The 7517-nt window shown below is 51.0% G+C and overlaps 1 long non-coding RNA gene across 1 annotated transcript; it reads right to left on the bottom strand.

Annotated features, from left to right (window-relative positions):
• Positions 1-2911: 2911 nt before the first annotated feature.
• LOC119107133 (uncharacterized) lies at positions 2912-6501 on the bottom strand. Its single transcript, XR_005095204.1, has 3 exons — positions 6415-6501; positions 4860-4995; positions 2912-2983 (listed from the first exon to the last, which is right to left on the bottom strand). It is a non-coding gene; the product is annotated as an uncharacterized LOC119107133 (long non-coding RNA).
• Positions 6502-7517: the final 1016 nt, after the last annotated feature.

Genomic DNA, 7517 nt, shown 5'->3' with positions numbered 1-7517 from the left:
TGAGGTGCGGCGTCCCGGCAGCGTACCGAGCGCGGTGATCTCATGCCAACACCAACGTGGCGCAGCGATTTAAAACGCATTGAGCGCACAACTGTCACCGAGCACAACCGTTCGTGCGGAAAGTCTATATGCATGCATGCCCAAACACTCCTCACGTTCGAATCCTGACACGCCGGGAAAGAGGGGACGTCTGCTCCTTAAACTATGCTAAGCCTGTTAACGAGCAGCAAAACTGTGCCAGACAATACGAGATCGGTTCGAAAAACCGTGCTTCGAATAAACAAAATGTTTTGTCCGTGCCCGTGCCCAATATTCTTATTCTTAAGTGTCTGCAATTTTTAACTGTCAGCATATAGTCACGGACATACAAATACCGGCCATAGATTTGGTAAGGAGATGACTACGGCATTCTCCGGGGAACTGCTGTATGCACACACCTCTGTCTTTAACACGGGTGGCCGCCTGGATAACCTTCGCTCGGGTATGGGGGGGGGGGGCAATTTAACCCTGAGATGTCGGGAACTAAGAAAGCTAGATACACTAAATTTACAGGGTCTGTTGACCTGTACGTAAGCTAACTTAGGTCAAAGTTTCAGGTTCCTAGATCATGATCTTTGGGTCAAAAAAGGCCAAACAAGGCCAAGCCCCAGGTTGATCTCCAGAGTCCCCAAAACCTAGATAGCAGTTTCTAAGCAAAAGATGACATTACCGTTCAAGGTCAGCGACCTTGTTTGACCTTTTGACGGTCAAGGTGGCCAAAATCATACAAGATTGCTTTGAGTTTTGCATGTTACTGAGCGATAAAGGTTACGCTAGGCAGTATGTTCCTAAAACAAAATGTTGACCTGGGTCATTTTGGGTCAATTACCTATTCTGATCCTCTAAGAAGTCCATGGAAAATGCATAATGCGGTTCGTGCTATCAATAAACTCGAAATGAGCACCAGAAACTATCCCATACAGCAAGCCCTAGAGTAACAAAACAGGTTGATTTTGACCTTGGTGTGACCTTCATATCCTGACCTTAAGTGGATGTAATTCGCTCATTCAACTATTGTGTTGCCTAAGAAAGCATCTCAGAGATGTATGACTTCGTCTAACACTCCGTTGTTGGATCAGATTGAAGGATTCCCTAGAAATTGTCTTCGTTGAAACCCTCGCCTGACCTTGACCTGCCATAGGTCAGCGACCTTACAAGGTGCATCTGAACTGATGCCAATTGAAGTGATGCCAAACGATCCGCTATTCAATTGTCTATAGTTCCGTAAAATCTGGCGCGGCTACGCCGCGCTGTTCGGAAACCACTCTGGAAAAACTCTCGGTGGGTCAATTTGACCACCATCCGAGCGTGTGTTAATGCATTCGTGCCTCCCCACGGCAAATGTACATTGTGCATATTCTTCAGTAGTCTACGCGTGTCAGGCCACGCCAGTTTGCGTAAAATTGTCTCCTTGCACCTCGGACCAGGGGTGGCGCCACTGGTTTCAGTTGGGGAACAGGATTTTCCAGGGGCCTCCTGGACAAGATGGGGCTTCTTCACAAGCAGGTCTCCTGAGTCTCGTACTCAAGGGGCAGAGGTACCAAGTTTCTTTATCAAATTGTTACATGTATCCTATCCTTGTACAAAAAATGTCGAAATTACACAAGCCAGAACATGGACATTCCGATTGCTCAGAAAGAGGGTTTCACTGTTCTAAAACAATGTCTCCTGTTCCAGTAAAGGACCTCCAGTAAAGGCATGGTGGGCCTCCTAATTCAAAACAGGATGCTTTCTATTAGCGAATGGGCCTCCGACCCGAGCCAGGGAGTCACGTTATCGCAAAGCAGGTCATCCTGATCCGGAACCGCGGCCACTTGACACATGAAAGGGTCTCCTGTTTCAGAGATGCGGCCTCGTAAGTATAGAGGGTGCTTCCTAACCCAGACCAGGGGTCTCCTAGTTCATAAAAGGGGCCTCCCGAGACAGCAAAGGGGCCTCCTTAACAAAACGTGGGGCCTAATAATCTAGATACCCTAGTCGTAAAGGTGGCCTTATGACCCGCAAAACATGTGCTCACTTGCAGGGAATTTCTTGACCTAAGTTTTATAATCTACGGGTAGCTACAATGCTTTTAGTTTGGAAAAAGGTGTCTCCTAAAAGTTTTGAGGATCAAAAACATACACTTGCCGCCTGTCTGCCGGTAGGAGCAATTGTCCCTCTGCCCCCTGCTGCGCATATATATATACATATATATATATATATATATATATATATATATATATATATATATATATACTGCCGGTACCTACTACGCCTTCAGTTTGGAAAAATGTAAAGAACAAATATATACACAATACTCGACTTTTGATGCACAATATCTGAGCGGACAAACGAGACTCATTTCCGCTGATCACATCGGACTGCATTTTAACGGTAGTTTCTGTGAGGTTCACCAAATTCTTCGCTTCACGAAGCTGCAGTTTCACATCGGCTTGGAGTGTGAAAACGCTCTTACGTATAGCAATCTTCCATCGGCTGACATTCTTGTAAAAAAAATAAGAATAAAAAGCTATCCTTGACATCGGGAACGCCACTTTCGGTGGCCAGAATCTGGGGATAAATCAGGGTTTAACAACAAGCTGCATCAGCCACTTCGCCTGAGCCTTAAACCAATTTAAAAATTGACACCTCTGGTAATTTTCAATTCTGTCTCAACCTCAGTGAATAGATGCCACGCCCGCACCTAAACCGATGCGACTGTTGACCGAGTGGACCCAGCGACAGAAGCGCCGCGCGAGGAAAGACCGGAAAAATCAGGAAAAGCCGGCCGTCCTGGCTCCTGAACCCGAGAGGCGCCGCCGCGCCGGGACGACCGCTGTCGGCTCACCCTGTTCTTGATGACCCCGGTCCGGCTGCCGACGAAGATCTGGTGCACGCGGAACGTCTTGGCGAACATGGCGCCGAACGCCAGGGAAAAGCCGATGCTAAGAAGGTACACCCGGGCCTGCGGGCGGGCAAGACAGCGTTTGCTGAAGGGGAATAATCTCAAGTGGGTAAACAGTGGTTGGGGCAGAGAAGAGTGTCGTCAGTTTATTTAAGAAGAAATAATCACGTTCCAATAGTGATATTGGCTGGCGGGAAGATAAGGTGCTGTGGTATTCATGGTATTGCCTGGCAGGAACACAAGGTGCTGCTTTTACTGACTGCGAATGTAGTGTGGACAAGGAAGCTCAGGATAGCAGCAGGAGGCGATATCAGACGTTCAAAGTAGCAAGAGGTGGTGATATGGAACGTTTGGAGTAGCAGCAGGCGGTAATGTCGGATGTTCAGGATAGCAGCAGGCGGCGATATTGGATGTGCTGTGCGCTCAGCTTTGCCAGTAGAATTCTTAACGCCTGGTGACGAGCGAAACCTGGTGCTGATACGGTCTGGCACATTGTATTTAAAACGGAGATAAACTTTATACAATTTGTCATGAACGAAGAAATCCAATTCCATCCAGCGTCATCTCATTAAGGATTAGACGTGTTGGAACAATCTCCTGCTGGTGCGTCGAGTCAACAAGATCATTAATTCACTTGTTTGTATTTAATCACAGATAAATCTTGACTCAGCGCCTAAGAGGATTTCCGGATTAGTTACTGTAGCGGAATTCTGAATGCGACGGGGACTGTCATATCACGGATAAGGCGGGCGCGCTCAAAAGAAAAACTGACAGGGAAGAGAAACACGGCTTAACTCTATTCACGTCGCCCTCATCTCGGAGGAAGCTGTGCGGTGCGAGCCGCAGCTGGTTGAAAACGAAGTGGGCAGATTTCAGCTCCACCACTCGTTCGCTGATATTTTCCTGCTTAGCACTGTTTGCTTACCACCATCTTTAAAAGGCAATGGTTTCGCAGAGACGAAGACACGCATCACGGTCATTCATGCAAGCACCGCAAAACCAATTCCTTGAATTCTGGGAAGCGCTGAACGGGGATTACGCTGGAATGGTCGGTCAGGTCTCGCGGGGCGGTCGGCTGGGTGTCGTAGGATGATCGGCCGGGTGTCGCGGGTGTCGCCATTTCATAGTCTCCTGAGTTTTGCACCAGAATGTCGGGATGTTGGACTGGGTTCGAATTAACAAAGCATGCAGGAAAAATTTAAATATAAGGCTATACCGCACGTGAACCTTCTGTGTGATGGAACGACGCCTCAGGCCGACACCCTTGCCAGTCTGTGAACTCGGAGAAGTTCTACGTAAACAAAAAAGAACAACATAAAACTTCAGTAAACCCTGCAGTCGTACGGGATCCCATGGCCTGTAGCGTGACTACGGAGCCAGAGTCGGACCTTGCACCCTCTCCAACCCTTCCCGACACGGACAGTGGAGCACACGTGTAAGTTTTGCGACATGAGGATTTATTGGCTGAGGCTGCGCTTTCATAACAATCGGTTCGCTCGAGTAACTTCCTGAAACGGCCGTCATCGCCAAATGCGGCGGTCCCACGCTCCGACGCCAGAGCAGGGAAAACTACCAGGAGGATGGCCATGCTGCACGCGTCAGGGGAAGATAAGAATGAGATACCGCACAAGGTAACATGTCAATGCAAACACAACTGACATCGTTATTTAAAAGACTGACTCAAGCCACCTCATCGCCCGCCAACACATCTCTCTGCCCATACAGTCACGGTTTAAAAGAGCCCTCGAGCAGGGCACGTCCACCGGCGCGCGAGGCAGAGCAGCCTGTAGCGCGGTCTGGTGATCCCGCAAGACCTGGCCGACCGCCCACGAGACCCAGCCGGTCGTCTCACGAGAACCGGCCGACCGTCCCGCGAGACACGGCCGGTCGTCTCACGAGACTCGGCCGACCGTCCGCAAGACCCGCGCCACAGTACCGTGCAGACGATAGAGAAGTGTCCGGTGCTGGACAGGGTGGCGTAGTCCAGGCCCAGCAGCACCACGGCCACGTACACCAGCATACAGCCCACCACGGTGATGCTGTTCAGCTTCGGGCTGGACAGCTTCACCTGCCTGAGAAGCGGACCAACGACGCGGGTGAGAGAGAAGCAGGAGAGGGCCGTGTGTCCCGTCGGCAGGCCTCAAGTTGTTTGATAACGCCGGTTTCTGACCGGATTGTATTTTATTATAGCTTCTTCTGACAATTCAAATAATTCCAAAGCTTCGTGATGAATGGGAGAGCTTGTCCTGAAAAAGAGCCCAAACCTCTCATAATAATGATGACCTCGCCACACTGTAGGTCGCTTTGCGTGCGCTCTGGCGGGCTTACGACCGCGACGGCTTAAGTCCCAGCTATCGCAGTAGCTCAATACAGTAAACGCCGCGTGCAGCGAGACTTGCAAACGTACACAATTCCATTAGAGACTGCAAGGGTAAAGGAACGGTCTAGATGTAATGATCTCATCATTCAAAAAAAACTGCACTTGCTGAAAGCATCCTTTTCAAATGTATACGAATGAAGTTGCGAAATGCGTTCACGGTTCATTTTGTTACATATTTCGTCTGAACCTTTGCATTGGATGGATTTCCGGATCCAGGAACAACAATTTCATGAGCCCTGGACCCACCATCCGATCGTGAAATTCGAAAGGTTAACGGCAGAGTTTTGTAGCAAAAGCTTGGCGCGTCGTACTGCTCGACCTGGACCGTCCTAGTCCTGACGTCGACTGACCTTTCGAGCGGCCGCTGCCACCGGCCGCAGGCCGTCCTAGTTACGGGAAATTGCGAGTGCTTAAGTGCTTCGCCGCGAGCGGATGAGTCCTAACACCAGCTGAGCCAACTGACAAGCAGCCAACTTTAACCAACTGTGCTGTCGGAAAAGACTTGTTCTCGTCTTTTTTCGTGTAGCGGGGAGGTCTCTACACTGTCACAAGTCTGCAAAGTTAAGGCCTTCGCGTGGGTGCTATGGAAGGTGAACATATGGTTGTGACACTTTTAGAAAGGTGGTGGTCTATAACGCGGCGGCTAAAGAGAGCCGCAAGAGCAACAATATTTCAATGACCTGGGATTAATAGGCGTTAAAACCTACATTTCAAAACCATGGACGTCCTGCTTAGCGTCCACTCTGTGGTACTTTGCTTATGGCAGTGTTCCACAGCAAGACATAGCACAATATATGCAAGCTTTCCCTTGTTAATTGTACCCTGGGCTGGGCAAGCCTCATTTGGGAGTCGGAATATCCCGCTTGTTTTTGGTAAAAGTAAAACAGAAAAAACCTGTTCAGTAGAGACTGCATATGCTACGTCAGTAAATATCTCGTCATCAGTGATTTTTCAAAGGGAAATGAAAATCATCACCCTGTTCTCTTGAAGAACCATGCCCAGCACGGAACACCGTGAATTAGTTCACGGTTGAAATGTCTCAATGGCGGCACAGCTGACATTGGCGTCTTCCCTCTCCTCTCATCTCCACGCCCTGCACCGCGCTACCCACTTCATGTGCTTGTAGTAGACGTTGAAGGCGAAGAAGACGCCGGAGAGCAGGACGCCGAGCGAGGCCAGGCAAACGATGGGCAGCAGGGCGGCGCGCGACACCGTCACCACGCGCGTCACCAGCAGCCGGCGCGCCACCGGCGCCTGGCCGCCCGGCCACCAGACGGCGGCGCAGGCGGCGCAGCCCAGCTCCAGCGCCGCCGGCCGCGGGTCGTACAGCGCCACCAGGCTGAGGTTCCCGCCTGCCGGTCACAGCCCGGTCGCAATTCACCGACGCACCGACCCCGCGTCGATTTAGATGGCAGCGACAGAATTGTCCTCTTTATGCCCTATGCTTGTTCGGTGCAAGTCACATACCATCACCAGAAATGAAATTGAGCCTTCGGACCGTTCGCAAATTGAAAAATCCGATATTGCCTGAGCACAGCCACAGAAAAACCCAGCAAAGCGCTGGAGAGAGATAGCTTGTCAGAGCATAGCAAGCCACTGAACGCGAGGCCGTAAGGTCACTTCAGGTGCGGGTGCTGCCGCTTCGCACGGGCGACTTGACCCTCTCACCTCGTAGCTGATAGAAGGCGCTGAGACCCCTGCGATCGGCCCCGTTGAAGCTGACTGGTCCCTGAAACATACGCTGCTGATAACGGTGCGGTGGGACGAGAACGAGACAGACGACCCGGGGAGGCGAAGAAAAACGGGAGACTGAGAACGGCGCAGCGGGACGAGAACGAAACGACCACCCGGGGAGACGAAGAGAAACGGGAGAGTGATAACGGCGCGGCAGGACGAGAACGAAACAGACCATCCGGGGAAACGAAGAGAAGCGGGAGACTGAGAACGGCGGGAGACTAAGAACGGCGCGGTGGGACGAGAACAAAACAGACCAACCGGGGAGATGAAGAGAAGCGGGAGACTGAGAACGGCACGGTGGGACGAGAACGAAACAGACCAACCGGGGAGACGAAGAGAAGCGGGAGAGTGAGAACGGTGCGGCGGGACGAGAACGAAACAGACTACCCGGGGGGACGAAGAGAAGCGGGAGACTGAGAACGACGCGGTGCAATGGGAACGAACCAGACTTTTCGGGAAGATGAAGAGAAGCGGGAG

Source organism: Pollicipes pollicipes, unplaced genomic scaffold, assembly GCF_011947565.3.
Source record: "Pollicipes pollicipes isolate AB1234 unplaced genomic scaffold, Ppol_2.1 Scaffold_6686;HRSCAF=7923_pilon_pilon_pilon, whole genome shotgun sequence".
In the NCBI taxonomy this organism is placed as follows: Eukaryota; Metazoa; Arthropoda; class Thecostraca; order Pollicipedomorpha; family Pollicipedidae; genus Pollicipes; species Pollicipes pollicipes.
Note: the sequence above shows the minus strand (reverse complement) of the source record. Positions and strands in the feature narration are given on the sequence as shown.